The 14,450-nt window shown below is 37.7% G+C and overlaps 1 long non-coding RNA gene across 1 annotated transcript; it reads left to right on the top strand.

Moving 5' to 3' along the window:
- Window positions 1-522: 522 nt before the first annotated feature.
- LOC103919055 lies at window positions 523-13,446 on the top strand. Its single transcript, XR_663726.1, has 3 exons — window positions 523-592; window positions 12,469-12,617; window positions 13,376-13,446. It is a non-coding gene; the product is annotated as an uncharacterized LOC103919055 (long non-coding RNA).
- Window positions 13,447-14,450: the final 1,004 nt, after the last annotated feature.

The following is a 14,450-nucleotide window of genomic DNA, read 5'->3' as shown; positions in this document are numbered from 1 at the left end:
CCTTTCTAAAGCTTGTGGGGGAAAATAGCTGCATTTAAGTACTTACAGTAAGTCATTCAGAAATTAGATTTACTCATAAGATGATATTTACAGATTAATTGGCCATGAGCTCTTGGTGCAAGTTTAGTGGAAAACTGAGAACCTGTAAGTTGAGCTCATTTAGGGGTGATTTTAAAAATAGCCCATATAGTTGTTGTGGTCAACTACAGCTCAAGTAGTTGTGACCTGTTGTCATTATTCAATGTAGTGCTCTAAAGTCTGTCCTAATAGCAAAACATCCACTGTCTTCAACAGTGGAAGGACTGGTGAAGGTTATCAGAAGTAAAGCATGCGCTTAGTACTCTATTTGCATTCTTTCAGACTGTAGAATCTAAACATAAGTGGAGTGTATTTGTATGACTTACACCTGTACAGTGTAAGTACACATATATGTATATCTAGTATAGTAAAAGTGCAGTCACATACTGGAAGTATTTATCATGTATCTTTGATCCTTTTTAGCATTGGCTAGCTTTTGTCCACTGGACCAACAAGACCAAGTCACTTGATATAAATTCTTAATAACTTTAAGCAGAATTTGGATGTCTGCTAAGTAAGTGATATTTGGGTAAGTATAAAGAATGAAGTCCTTTTTTTTTTGGGGGGGGGCAGGGGGAAATGTCTGCCAGGAGTTTTTTTCCACCGTCTTTAGGCATCACAGCTTTTTACTGGAGTGACCATTTATAAAGTATTCGTTTGGATATTGTGAAGTAAGGCATTTCCCCCTCTTCTACCTCCAGTTTTCACATATCCACGTCATATTTCTACTTCTTCCTCTTTTTCTGTCTTCCTTTCCCACAACTTCTGTTTGTATAAGTTTGATCTGTAAACGACCCTGGCCTAAAGTCTGTGATGGACAGCCTAACAATTTGCAGTTTTAATGGTCATTTTCTTTGATCTCTAAGGAGACAAAAGGAGGACTATGAAATGCTATAAATATTGGAAGGGAGATTGTAAATCAGCCCTAATCCTGTTGCTGAACTGAAAACAACTATAACGTGAAATGTGTGACTTCATTGCGTGAGATATACTACTTAATGTCAGGATTTGCAGTGTTTTTGTGTGTTGGGTTTAATTTGTCTTACTCCAAGAACTGAAAACTTGAACTGATAGAACAGCAGCATTTAGCTTCAGAAGTGGTGAGATATGAGAAGCACTCCTAATCCAAAGTAGAGAAACTCTGGAAGTTTTAGAACTGTTTTGCCCCATGATGATTATGTTACAGAAGTAGTACATGATGACACGGTGTTCTTCAGGTACTTGCTTGGGACAAACTGCATGGCTTATGCACATTTTTTTCTTCTTTGAATAAAATACCTATTTTGAACTCATTAACCTCCCTCCCCAACCATTCTAGACCACACTTACAGATTGAGGTGCATACATAGATGTCTACATGTAAATAAGTTTAAGCTCTATCCGTGCATATGAACTCACATGTGAAAAAGGGGGGGGTGTTACCAAGAATACAGGCATGATTTAGTGTCATTGTGTATGAATAGGCAACCTCTAAGTACTGTGTTGATGACCTTTAAATAAAAGGAGAATTCATTATGGTTAGCAACCATGATTTTCAGAAAAAAATCATAGCGTTACTGTTAAGATTATTAACTGCTTTAGAGATTTGTCAGTGTGGATAAACCAAAAAACCTCTTGTCATTTGGCATACTAGCAAATGCCAGTGACTGTACTTTCTTAGCACAAACTAAAGAAGATAACCCCAAATCTTATGATACCTTGCATACCTCTTTATTATGTTCTGTGAGGATAGAGGGTTTTTCTTTAAATCTTTGCATGTAAGACTGTAAATTCAGAAGAAGGATTTGTGTACTAAATACCCAATTTAAATACTTAGAACTGCACATAATACTTTCAGTAATGCATGGATCAAGCTACTGACAGGCTGCAGAACTCTTGCTTGCTCTACCTGGTGCAGGTCTTAATTGTCTCAGCACACTGATCAGTAATAGCAATATGGGAAATACCTACCAGCCTGAAATCAGCAATGATTTTTCATTGGGAGAATCATCTCAGCATTTTGTGGTGATTATAAATCTACTACGTGTAAATGTATATACGATGCTATAGCTTCTGGTTTTTATACAGATGTATTACTGATTTTAGACTCTAGGTTGTTTTGTATCACTCCCTTCAGGGAATTGTTGCTTATATATATGCACCTGTGGAAGGGAAGCAGTCAGGTGCTCAACAGTTATGAGGATAGAGTCTAAAATGAGTCATACTGGAATTTGACTATTTCTTACATTAACTTGTCAAAACATTGGATTGTAATACAAAGCTTGCAGGAATACTTTCTACACATGTAGAACGTACTTTCCCTTTTGTTAATTTTCAAAGAAGTAGAAGAAAAAAAGATGGACACAGTCATCTTAGCTTTTTCTTTAGATCAGAAAATGTAATATTTTGTTCAAACATTTTAATAGAACAATTATTCTTTTGTTTTTAAATATAATTTTCAAGTGAATTAACTGCTTGTGACAGGTGCTTTTTCAATAGTCGTGGAGAATTAAGTCCTCTTTTACCAAATCATATAACAGTGTCAGTCAAAGATTTCTTTATCTGTTGTCTTTAGGCATCACAGCTTTCTTTTGGAGTGACCATTCCTAAAAGTAAAAGGAAAGTAGTAATTCCAGAACACTTTTTTTGTTTTTTTGTTTTTTTTTTTTCCTGAGGTCAGTTATTGTCTGCTAGGATGATTGATGCTTCTTTGCTTTGAACTAAGCTGAGATTGCTGGCTCACTTCTTGTCCTTGAACAGCATGAAGGTAAGAACTTTTGACCTGGATTAGATCTTGAAGAAATGATCTTGAAGTGGAGGACCAATATTGAGATGCCATTCCACTGTTTTTTTTACTGCATTTGGAATCTAAAATATTAAATAAATAGTATTCTCCAGTTCTTTTCCTCCCGTGCCTGTCATTAACAGCGTACAAAGGTTTAGTGCAATCTTGTTTAATAACAGGAATAGAAAAAGGAAGAAATAGCTACACACTCATTAGAAACAAAATCAATTATTACTTTTAAAAACTACCTGCTTTCAATTAAGCAGGAAATTATCTAACCGGTTACTTAATTTGCTCTGGCTGGCAGTCTCTCAACTGCTTTATGCTGAGTGGAGCATGAAATTAAATATGTAACAACTATCCTAATGGTTATGTTTTTAGAAAACCAGCATTTAGAAATGGTATTTTGCATAGTATCAAAAGAAGTAATGACATAAAAATAAATTATTACTGCTTCAATGCATTTGATATTTAAAAGAAAGAAATTACTTCATTTTTGATTCTCTTACTCTGATTAATAACAATACGATCTTTGGTTTGACTGATGCAGATCTGTACTTGGGAATTGGGTTATTTGTTTAGGTGGTCGTTGCCCCCTCCCCCACTTTCAGATTGTGTATAATGGGTGAAAGTGTTTGTGTTAATCTCTTGCTGCTTCAAGTGTTAAGTTCCACCCCATGAGCCTCTCTTCTGTGTACAGTATGCCTTTTGGTGAAATTATTGTAGGAGTCTTCAAGAGATTTTGAAGTTTTCTGTTTGATGCTCTTTGCTGGATCTTTCTCCAGGTACGCTTTCTGTGTCCCAGCTGGAACCCTTGCTTTTCTTACTGCTTAAGAGAGATTTTTGGAGTCGTGTGGCAGGTCATTACTTGATTTTCAGAGGCATCCCGTTGGAGTTCAGTACTGGCTCACATATATGCCTTTAAAAAAATTGTGAACCTGGTGCAGAATGCTTCTGATTGTGCATTAGGAGACGGGTCAAGCCGATGGTCCAAGGTTAGGTTTGTAGAAGTGCTTGATCATCCAGTCTTTGTGTGTATTAGTGTCAACCCACCAGCCCTCTCCCCTGCCCCAAAAATTCACAAATATTTACAATGGCAGAATGATCCACAAATTTGCACTATGTAAACTTGGTATGCTGCCATTCAGGAAAATATATTTTGAATTGAATGTAATGCCTTTGATTTGATTAATTTGGTGACAGAAATCCATAGACATCACTGTATAGACTTCACTGTATTTACAATTTTCAGTTTTATTTAGATTTAACAACAGAGAAATAATTTATACTATGATGCTAAATTAGAATGAGTCTTTTTTTAAATCCACAAGTATATCAAACAGCTATATGGATCACAGAAGTTTTCTTTTTTTAACAACAGTTAATAAAAAAGTTTCTAATGCCATAATTATGATTTTAGATGCAGTAACTCATCATGTTTCCCAATACCCAGATATAGACTATTTTGTTCTTCATTTGGGTTTTAATGCTATCTGGCTTCCAGAGAAAATAAGTGTCATTTTGTAGGTTCTTTAGTGAACACATTTCTGTTCTCTACGAAGTTGTGAATTTGAGCCACCAAAGCAGTAAAATTGTTGGTCTTTGCTTTGAGTCTTGACTCAGACATTCATTGTCTGCCACAACTTTTGAAAATGCTTTGAAATTTGGTAGAAAGTGTTGGTTCTTCCACAAAGTAATCCCACCCTTATACTGCAGAAGTAAGGGTTGTGGTAGCAGCTGTCTGCATCTTACGAAAATTACTTGGTAGTGTTAGTTAAACAGGCTGTTCTGTTTTGTTTCTTGAATGGGGGACAATTTGTTAATTGTCCCAAATAACAAAAATAACAAAAATAAGCTCCAATTAAGTTGGATCAGAACTGAAAAAGAATGTCTGACTTTTCGTTTATGTTTAGACCCCTTTACCCCTCTCTGGCATGTAATTTAGAAGCTGTCTCCAAATCTTCAAGAATATAAAATGACTTCTACGTTCCAGTGACATATTTAATGAAGAAGGTGGCAAAAAGAAAACAACTTGAGGAAATGAGCTCAGACGTTCCGGGTACTTAGAACAGCATCCCTATACGTCACCCCAATTTTCTCAGACTTCTTCAGTCACAGTCTTGAGGAAAAGTCACCTTTCCTTATTCCTGCCATTGGCATCAATTTTCTTTCACCGTAGCCTGCAATCAGAGTCACTGAGCTGAAAAACCGCCTGCTCTCTCTCAGCGATGCCTTCCATCGAAGTTGATGGTGTCCTGTCAGCAGCTTAGCCAGACAGAACCACCGGCGCCATCTTCATTAGGGTAAAAGCTAATATAAACAAATAAAGGCGTTAGTGTAGATAGCGGAGTGAGAGTATTACTGAAAAATGTTTTGCAGAGTCAGTTGCTACGCCTTTAGATTTAAAAATATATAAATGTTATATGAATCTCAAATCCGCTTTTATTTACATAAAATATTTATACATCAAGCAAGACAATTTCACAACTTTAAAATGTATTTTCCTGTTAGATTAATCTTTTCATATGCTAACCACATTACAAGTAAACATTTTCATAGTCTCCACTACATGAATGTGGCTAAAAGCTTCCTTGTTATTTTATAGTTACAGCATTTCAAATGTATCCCTTTTTGACGTGGTTAGGCAGCCTGCCAGTTTTACCACTAAATTATAGCAGAGAAAACACTCAGCAGAATTTGATTAGGTTTCTTCCTTTTCCCCATGAGTAAGGCGAAGCAAATTTATGTTCAAAATGCAAGCTGGGTTCTAAAGAATTGAATATAGATCCATATTTGTAGTGTTAAAAATGCATGCGAGTTTTGTAGTTGAAGATGCATCTTGTTTATAGTGCTGCTTTATATTACTGTTGTATTTTGTTCTGTTTTGTCACTATCATCTGTCGAATGATAGAAAAGTGTTAGACTATACCAAAGTTAAGATTTGTATTTCGGAGAATTAGTGATGAATATGTCTTAACCTTTGCTATTAATAAGCAACTATATTAACAAAGTAGCTATTAAGACTGGATTAATCCCAACCAGTTGCAAGCATTTACCTAAGGGATCTAATTTAGGAGTGTGTTACCTATAGGCTGTACTTTCAAGGAGAAAGGCTGCATCTAACCGACCTCTGAGTATATGGTGTGACGTGTGTCCAAGCCATAAAATTGATTTGTCCAAATTAGGGATCTAGTTGGAGCATATTGTGATGCCTCTCTGGCCAAGAAGGTCAGGTTTCCTTCTTGTAGCAATCAGGGCAGAATGGGAGAAGAGATCATGCATGCCTGATTTGGACCTGATACAGAGTTGGAACATGGGATAGGACAGCGTCTGAAACTGGGAGTTAGGAACCATTCCCAAGTATACAGATCATTGTCCAAAGATCTTCAGTGGGCTGAACTGCCCCTATGTCCATCTTTTCCCATGAACAACAAGCAGACTTACCTTCTAGAACTTATTCTCTCTCAGCTGCTAACTTGAATTCCTAGGTTGGCTGGTTTGTGAATTATGAATGCTAGTGACCAAAACCCCCTCAAGGGAGGTTTCTGCAGTGGTTTGTGATCACTGTCTATTGTAAGTTTGATAGATGTCTGCATGAACAATTCGCTCATGAGTGTGTATGATCATTGTAATGAGATGAAAACAAACTTGTTTATATTATAGTTGTTACTCAGTAGCACTGTTTTCATAATATATTTATGTCCTCTAAGGACAGGAGAGACCATTGTGAACCACTATTAAATAACATAAACCAAGAAATTTTAGTCATCAGTCTCTGCAGAAACCCATTCTGATGATCAGTTGAGTTGAAGTATGTATTTTACAAAAAATGTAATGTAAAAACGAAGGCGGATATAACTGCTTATTTAATACTCATTCTAAAAGGCAAGCACAGTAGTTGTAGGAGTCTCTTATATTCTGTGAATCTTTCATAGGAACAGAAGGGTTCAGAATCTGACATTTTAAGTCCAGCACATTTCACAAGTGATCCTTAAAAACATACACTTGTTGCTGCTTGCAACGGGGGCTTTTAGTATTAAAGTGAAATGAAACGTGTATTCATAGTTCTGTCTCTTACTGCCAAGCAAAGGAATTAAATGAGTGACTTTAATGAATATAATGATTTAATTGTCTACTATATATAGATATGACATTAAACAAATCTTTAAAATCTTGTGTGTGAGAATGTACCTAATAATTAACAAAATTTAATAAATGTGACTATGATGTATATGCTCAGTTAATTAGGGAAAAAACATTCTGTAAAACATGAGCAGTTGATGTAAAGATGTTTTATCAGGATTAACTTGGCTGTTAGGTTAAAAGAAACTAGTGTAGGAGGAAGAGAGGTGGTTTTTTTTTTTTTTAATAAACCCCGTGAAAATCTTTGGATTTTCAAATTTAAAAAGACTTTAAAGTTTGTTTTAGAAAATGTTCACCAAGACATCAAGTGGCTGTGCAAATGGTAAAAACAGTGAGTCAGTAAGCCACACTAGCCTAATTATTCTGAGTAGAGAGGTAGTGTATATAGCACAGTGTGGATTACTCATTCATTCTTTGTAAACAGCTTTCATAATAATGGACCAATTCAAAGCCCGTTGGCATCAGTCAGTGCACTCCTACTATTATCAACTTCCATTCCAACTCAGAGCCTGATCCAAAGCCTATTGAAGTTGATGAAAATGTTGTTACAGCTGAGGTGGTGTAAGGACCTAAACAAGCTGTTCTGAAATTAAATATACTACCTCTTTTTACAACCTTTTTCTTGATTCTTCTGCTAATTTTGACAGCACCCAGCTCTTGGGAGAACTTCCATTGAGCAAATGTTGATTTTTAGATCTAACTTTCTAAATGGGGTTATTCTACTGAATGTTCAAAATGTGTTCTGCCTGTAACTAAGAAAAATATGACATTGTCAGAAGAAGGAGCACAAAAAGTGGTGTGTGTATTTATAGACAATAACATTTAAGTAGGGCAGCAGAACATTCATTTAACTTATGATTTGTATACAAATAAAAGATGTAATTGATTTAATTTATATCATCATGGATCCTTAGTAAATGTGATCTGAAAGGATCTGGTCTGAAGCTCAGTGTGATCTTACTCCCTTTAAAGAGAGTAACAGTAATCAACGTCTTATAGCCTTTGGGGGTTGAGGTACTGTCTGTCTGCTAAAGACTGGCATTTTTCAAGCATTTATTGACACTGTTGTTCCCATTGAAATAAATGGGATTGTTCATGGGATGGAAGTCACGATTTCTTTTACCTGTAAGAGTTTTCACAAAGACGTGAGGATATAATTTATTGATCCATTTTAAAAATGTCAGTGCCCCGCAAGCCTCACGACATGGGCTGTCCAAATATAGTGGAAAGGGAAAGAACGAAATGGAAAAGTAATCCCTTTTTGCTATTTCTATGAGACTGATATAAAATGACACTGCAAGAGGTTGTAGGGTTACTCACTGAAGATGCAGTCAAGATAGATGATCTTCAGATCGCTTATTAGTGTATTTGTATGTCATCTTTCAGAGTGGGTGAACTCAGTACGTATGAATTAAAGTATGTTACTTAGGTATGTCCTGATCAATAGTCATGTTCTCAGAAACTTTGATTCCAGAGTGGAGATATTCAAGAAAGATGAAATAATTTTTGTCCGTAGGATGCTGTATCATACAAATGCCACTTCCTTTCTTCAGCCAAACCAATTTCGAGTACAGTCTTTCTCTGCAACAAAATTAAAACATAAAGGTTGTGTTCTTACTCTTATATTAGCTCCATGCACAGACTCTCTGCTCATCCGCTGCTAACATACGGGCTTGAGGCTGGGCCCAACCAGCTGTTTCACTGGGTGGGGTAAATCAGGGGTAGGGGTGGACTGACTCTCCTTTGAGCTCTGATCTTTCCAAGGGCAAGCACAGGGTTCCAGCATTGTGATTCTATGCTTCCATGTGCCTTTTGGGTGCAGTGTCTTAGGTTGACCATGGTGCTTTTACTTCTCAGGTTATATGTTGTAACATCTGCTTGGTACTTTCGTGCTTTAAAACCAGCAGTAATAAGAACACTAGCCCCATTATATGCTCTAGAACTGCAAAAAAAAGAGCCCCCAGTAGTCTAACAGCAGTGGGATTGCAAACAGATTTGTATAATTACACAAAGTATACAAGCTATAAATATTATGTTTATTCTAAAGAAGAAATACGAAATGCAGTCACCAGACAAAATGTTTATTTTCTCTCTGTTCACATGTGTTTCTTCATCCTTTTGTGACCTCAATGTGGTAATATCTAAATAGTTTGTTCTACAGCATAAGACATGCTGTGTGAAGAGGCAGGAACAGGAGCATTCACACCATGCCAGAATCTTTACTGGTTGATCATCTCTTGCTACTTATGATTAAGCAATAAAGAGAGAGGTACAGGGTATTTCCTGGGGATTAATAACTGATAGGGAGGAGTTAATGGCCTGAGGTGCAGCTGAGGGCCATTAACCCCAGCTGGTCATCAATCCTCATTAAAAACCTCTGCAAGTCAGTTCACCAAACACAGTGAAGGGCAAACCACTGTTTTAAGCACCTTTGTGATTCCCCTCTCTGTTGTCTCCTTAATTTAGTTCTATTTTAATTTCTGTTACTTCCTGGGATGGATTCTGCTTTTCTTACTGCAGCAGAAGTTCTATTCAGTTTATTGAATTATTATCTGACCAGTAGTTGTCCAAAAACTGTTGAGTTCAGACCTTTATGCACAAATGGGAGTCTTTGGTACTACAGCAGCAGAATAACAGGCATTTTAGATACTCCAGCATTTAATTACATGACAAAGAAGGTAAGTAAGAAATTTCATAAAATACTGGTTTGCAAAACCTGAGTTTGTTTTTTAAGAATGTAGCACAACCTTTTCTGTTGCAATAAAGAACTTTTAAGGGAAGGGCCCCTGGTTCTTCCAGCTTTGAAGCTGTTAAGCTTGCTTTTATTGTGTTTCTAAAAATTATTCCTTTACGCTTGGTGGTATTGGATACATAAAACATATCCTAATTCTGCAATCCATAGACTTGAAAAGCCAAGTATTGCAAATATTTGTTTGATATTAGCTGATAAGCATTGGAATATGCATCTTCTATAACTGATTTGGGGTGTACTTAGGTTTTGAAATGTGTATGATTTTGTGTTATGCTAGATGTATCTAGAAAGTTAATCTTGCGAGGGAGACACTATAATTGTCAGCGTGGTATTTAGCATATAGTAATTGTGTAGATCATAGAATCATTAAGGTTGGAAAAGACCTCTTAAGATCAAGTCCAACTGTTAACCCAACACCACCATGCCCACTAAACCATGTCCCTAAGCGCCTCATCTACACGTCTTTTAAATACTTCCAGGGATGGTGACTCAACCACTTCCCTGGGCAGCCTGGTCCAATGTTTAACCACTCTTTCAGTAAAGACATTTTTCCTCATGTCCAATCTAAACCTCCCCTGGCGCAACTTGAGGCCATTTCCTCTCAGTCCTTTTGCCAGTTACTTGGGAGAAGAGACCAACACCCACCTCACTACAGCCTCCTTTCAGGTAGTTGTAGAGAGCAATGAGGTCTCCCCTCAGCCTCCTTTTCTCCAGGCTAAACAACCCCAGTTCCCTCAGCTGCTCCTCATCAGACTTGTGCTCCAGACCCTTCACCAGCTTCGTTGCCCTTCTCTGGACACGCTCCAGCACCTCGATGTCCTTCTTGTAGTGAGGGGCCCAAAACTGAACACAGTATTCGAGGTGCGGCCTCACCAGTGCCGAGTACAGGGGCACGATCACTTCCCTACTCCTGCTGGCCACACTATTTCTGATACAGGCCAGGATGCTGTTGGTCTTCTTGGCCGCCTGGGCACAGATATTCCATTACTCTTGGTTATTCCAAATTCAGATTATGGTAGTAAAACATGAAGCTATGACAATATTTCTGAAAGAATTTTGGAAACCGATAAAATCCCAAAGTGTCTTTTCCAGGCCCTAGCCCTGCATCTGGTGGTAGCAATACAATACCCAGTAATATCAGAGAGCTCAGCTGGCTGAACTCAAGGATAACTGATTGTGTTCATTGCAAACGTCTATCTGAAAATCAGCAGAAAGGTCTCTGCAGCCCTTACAGCTTTGTAGAGATGTGATTGTCAAATGTGATTGTCAGAGTTCTGGGCACAGGAGGCAGATAATAGAATAAAAGGGTGTAATCTGGCAGCAACACAGTAAAATCAATGAAGATTTTTTTCTTTGATTCTAGTGAGAGCAGAATTAGTGTTTAGGTCTTCATTTAAAAATGTATGGTTTTGCCCTGTACTCACTGATGAACTCTGGACCCTGTGCATGGGCTAATAAAATCAGAAACCCTCCTGTTCTGGGGATACACAAATACCTGAGAGAAGAGCACAGGGCACTCCAGCTTAAGAAATGCTGTTTGTGTTAAACCCTTTCCTGATGCTGTAGAAAACAAAAAGAGCCGCCTTTGCAGAGGAGAGTGAGTATCTGGTGAAGAATGCTGCTGTGATCCACCACCTTGAAAAGCTCACCTGAGTCTGCCATGTGGAAAGGGGACAGTGCTGTTTCCGTGCATCACGAGGACACTGGTGTGCGAGGAACTTGGATATGCAAGTAGTGGGAACTGTATGGGAGAGACTTAGATCAAAGCAGCAGTTCTTTGTAGTTATAAAAGGTATGTCTCAATACAGCCTTGTCTTTTATTCAGAAGACTCAAGGCAAGTAAATATGGTGACTGTAGTAAGTATATTTCCCCTGCATGGTTTAAAAAGACATACCTTCATGTGTTGCAGGACTGCAACTATTCATGTGAGTGAAGGTAGGCGTTCACAGGCTTATTTGCCGAATCATCCCACTGAAATAGATAGAGACCGATAGAGACTCATGTTCCATGGAATGGTTGAAAATGTTACCTGGGCCCTTATATGCTGTATTATAACAGCTGAAGAGAAGGTTTCCTATGTTAACTCTCTGCATCTGGGACTTGAGGAGGATTCTTAACCAGCCCAAGCGTATTTTGAAAGGAATTTCAGAAGAAAAAGGTGTTTTGTAAAAGAAGTTTAAAGAGAAACTCTCTTCTTGTACAGTCAAAAGTAGTTTACTGTCTACAGTTTTGCTTATGGGAGGCTTCTGGATGCTATTTTACTATACGATGTGACTTGGACTCCCTTGCTATCTTCGAGGTTGCATATTAGATACCTTTGCCAGAATGCCAGTCACCTCTCCTATACTCTGTTCTTATGGCCGTAAGTCTTATGGTGGCTTGTATTTTCAATTCCAGGTATCAACAGTAGAATCCCATTTATAGGGTCTGCTGGTTTACTGAAACCAGCGAACTTGCTTTAGACATACATTACGAAACGAACTCATGCTGTAGCTCCTTTTGTGCAAACCTATGTGCTGCATAAGGCAAAATATGTGCATTTCTGTGACTTCTGCATACCTTATAAAATCTGCTACTCTTCATGTTTCAGATGCTGTTAGATACTCTTCTGTTTATTTCTGTTTTAAGGGACGATTAATAAAGCTTCAAAAATACAGGTTCTAGGGCATGCGTTGATGGTCCAGCCCTCTGTGCATATTTTATATAAAGGCATCTTTGCTTGTTCTCTAGATGCTATAGAGAAGACACTATCTGTTGAAGGGAGCAAAGTGTGGCACTTTATTGCACTGGGAGTCTGGATTGCTCAATTGTGGCATTGCTTCCTGGAAATCCGTAGTGGAGAATCAAGCACAGTGCAGCAGAAGCCGCATATGAATGTGGTAAGTGAAGAGCTGTGTTTGTGCATAGGGAATAGCTGAGGAACATGGAAAACAGTAGTATCCTTTTGAGCATGACTACCGAGTGAGGATATACCAGTTAACTTCAATTGCTCTGAGAACCCAGCTGACAGATGTCAGTGAGGGTTAAGGTAAAATAGTACAAATTGGAGATGGGAGGTTTCAAGGGGAAAGCAAACAAGGAGACATCAGAGTTGGCCGATCATATTGGTCAGCAAAGAATTAAATCCTTTTTCTTTCCTTTAAGTCCTTTGGCATCCCTGTCCAAGTCTGAAAGTCACATGAAAGATTCCAGCTCATGCCTCTATAGCCTTTGTTTCACTTATCATTTATTGGTCCATATTCTAGGAAACTCATTTTCCTTGTTTTGATGTGACTAGACTATAGCCTTCAGCCTTTCTCATATCTTTAAAAAGGCCTTCACCTTAGTTGATGTCTCAGCAGCTAAGACCCTGCAGTGTCAAATGTTTTTTCTTGTGCTGAATGCCAGTGGCTGTGCTGTAAAGTCATCTTTTTAAGGCCAAGACATCTTAACATTTTGTGTTGTGGTTCACTTTTTACAATGGCTAGCCACCAAGTCGTATTTTTTTCCCCCCCTTCTCCCTAAATCTCTGGCTTGAAGGAGAGGGTGTTTTGCTTGGCTTATGGCTTAACAGCTTCTGTGTTTTTCTGATCAACTGACCTTCTATGTTTATTTTAAGTATGAAGTTTCAGTGTTTTTTATATTCATCCTGTTTCAGACTGGTCATGGGTTTGCTGCAAAGCCTTCTTTAAGAGCAGAAATATTTATTCTTTCTTCACCTTGACCCCCAAGTATGAAATGGATGTTCTGAGTTGGCTTATGGCTTATCAGAAGCTTATAGCTTCATGCTTGTTGATCTCTTCCTTTATAGTAATTGTAAGTATGGTTTTTTTCTACCTTTGTGTCTTCATGCTGAGTCATTCCTGCCCTTCATATTCTGATTATAAAATGTTGACATCATTATGGATGTCTACTGTGTGATTATGTGTTTTTTAATTTTTATTTCTCAACTATAGCTTTCAACTCAGGAAAAGTTAAAGAATTTTGGTAGGATAGTGGTACTCTTGTGCTCTCTTGGCACTGCTATGCAGAAACTCTGACTTCAGTGGAAATACTCTAGATTTATGCTTGTAGTAACAAGAAGAGAAACACAACCAATGTCTTCCTCTAGCTAACTGTTTCAACATGATATTTCAGTGGCCTGGACAATATCATTACTTGTAATAGTATGAACATTTCAAATTTCTTGGAGTACATATGGTTCTGCTATACTTCCTTTTCATACTTGTGAAGCTATTTTTTTTTATCCCATCAAGTCAAAGAACTCTTCAGAGGTTAGTATGCTTCCCTCCACTTCCAGCTTCCACAATAACACGTTTTGTTGGCAATCTTAGCAAGAATATGATTCACTATCATTTAGTTTAATGGGTGACATACATTGGATTTATTATACTCCCCAAATAACATTTGAATGTTTTTGTTCCTTGTCTCCCAGCTGTGTGTAATAATCAGTCTTATACCTGAAAGCTTTGACTAGAACTGAGTTGAACAGAGTGTATGTAGCTTAGCTCAGTTCGTGGTTATTTGTTAGAAAACTTTTTCCTGTTTGCAAAAGTTTATTTCTTTCTCTCTTCTATTCAGCATAGAGGATCAATGTGCAGAAAATGACACGCTGAGACAAGATGCTGCTGAGTCTGGACGAATGTTTAGAGATAAACAGATGAAACTGGATATGGTCAGAAGAATGTCACCTTCTTAAGCCTGGAATGTTTTCTTTGCAACATTTCTAGATC

Source organism: Pygoscelis adeliae, unplaced genomic scaffold, assembly GCF_000699105.1.
Source record: "Pygoscelis adeliae isolate BGI_AS28 unplaced genomic scaffold, ASM69910v1 Scaffold186, whole genome shotgun sequence".
Taxonomy (NCBI): domain Eukaryota; kingdom Metazoa; phylum Chordata; class Aves; order Sphenisciformes; family Spheniscidae; genus Pygoscelis; species Pygoscelis adeliae.
Note: the sequence above shows the minus strand (reverse complement) of the source record. Positions and strands in the feature narration are given on the sequence as shown.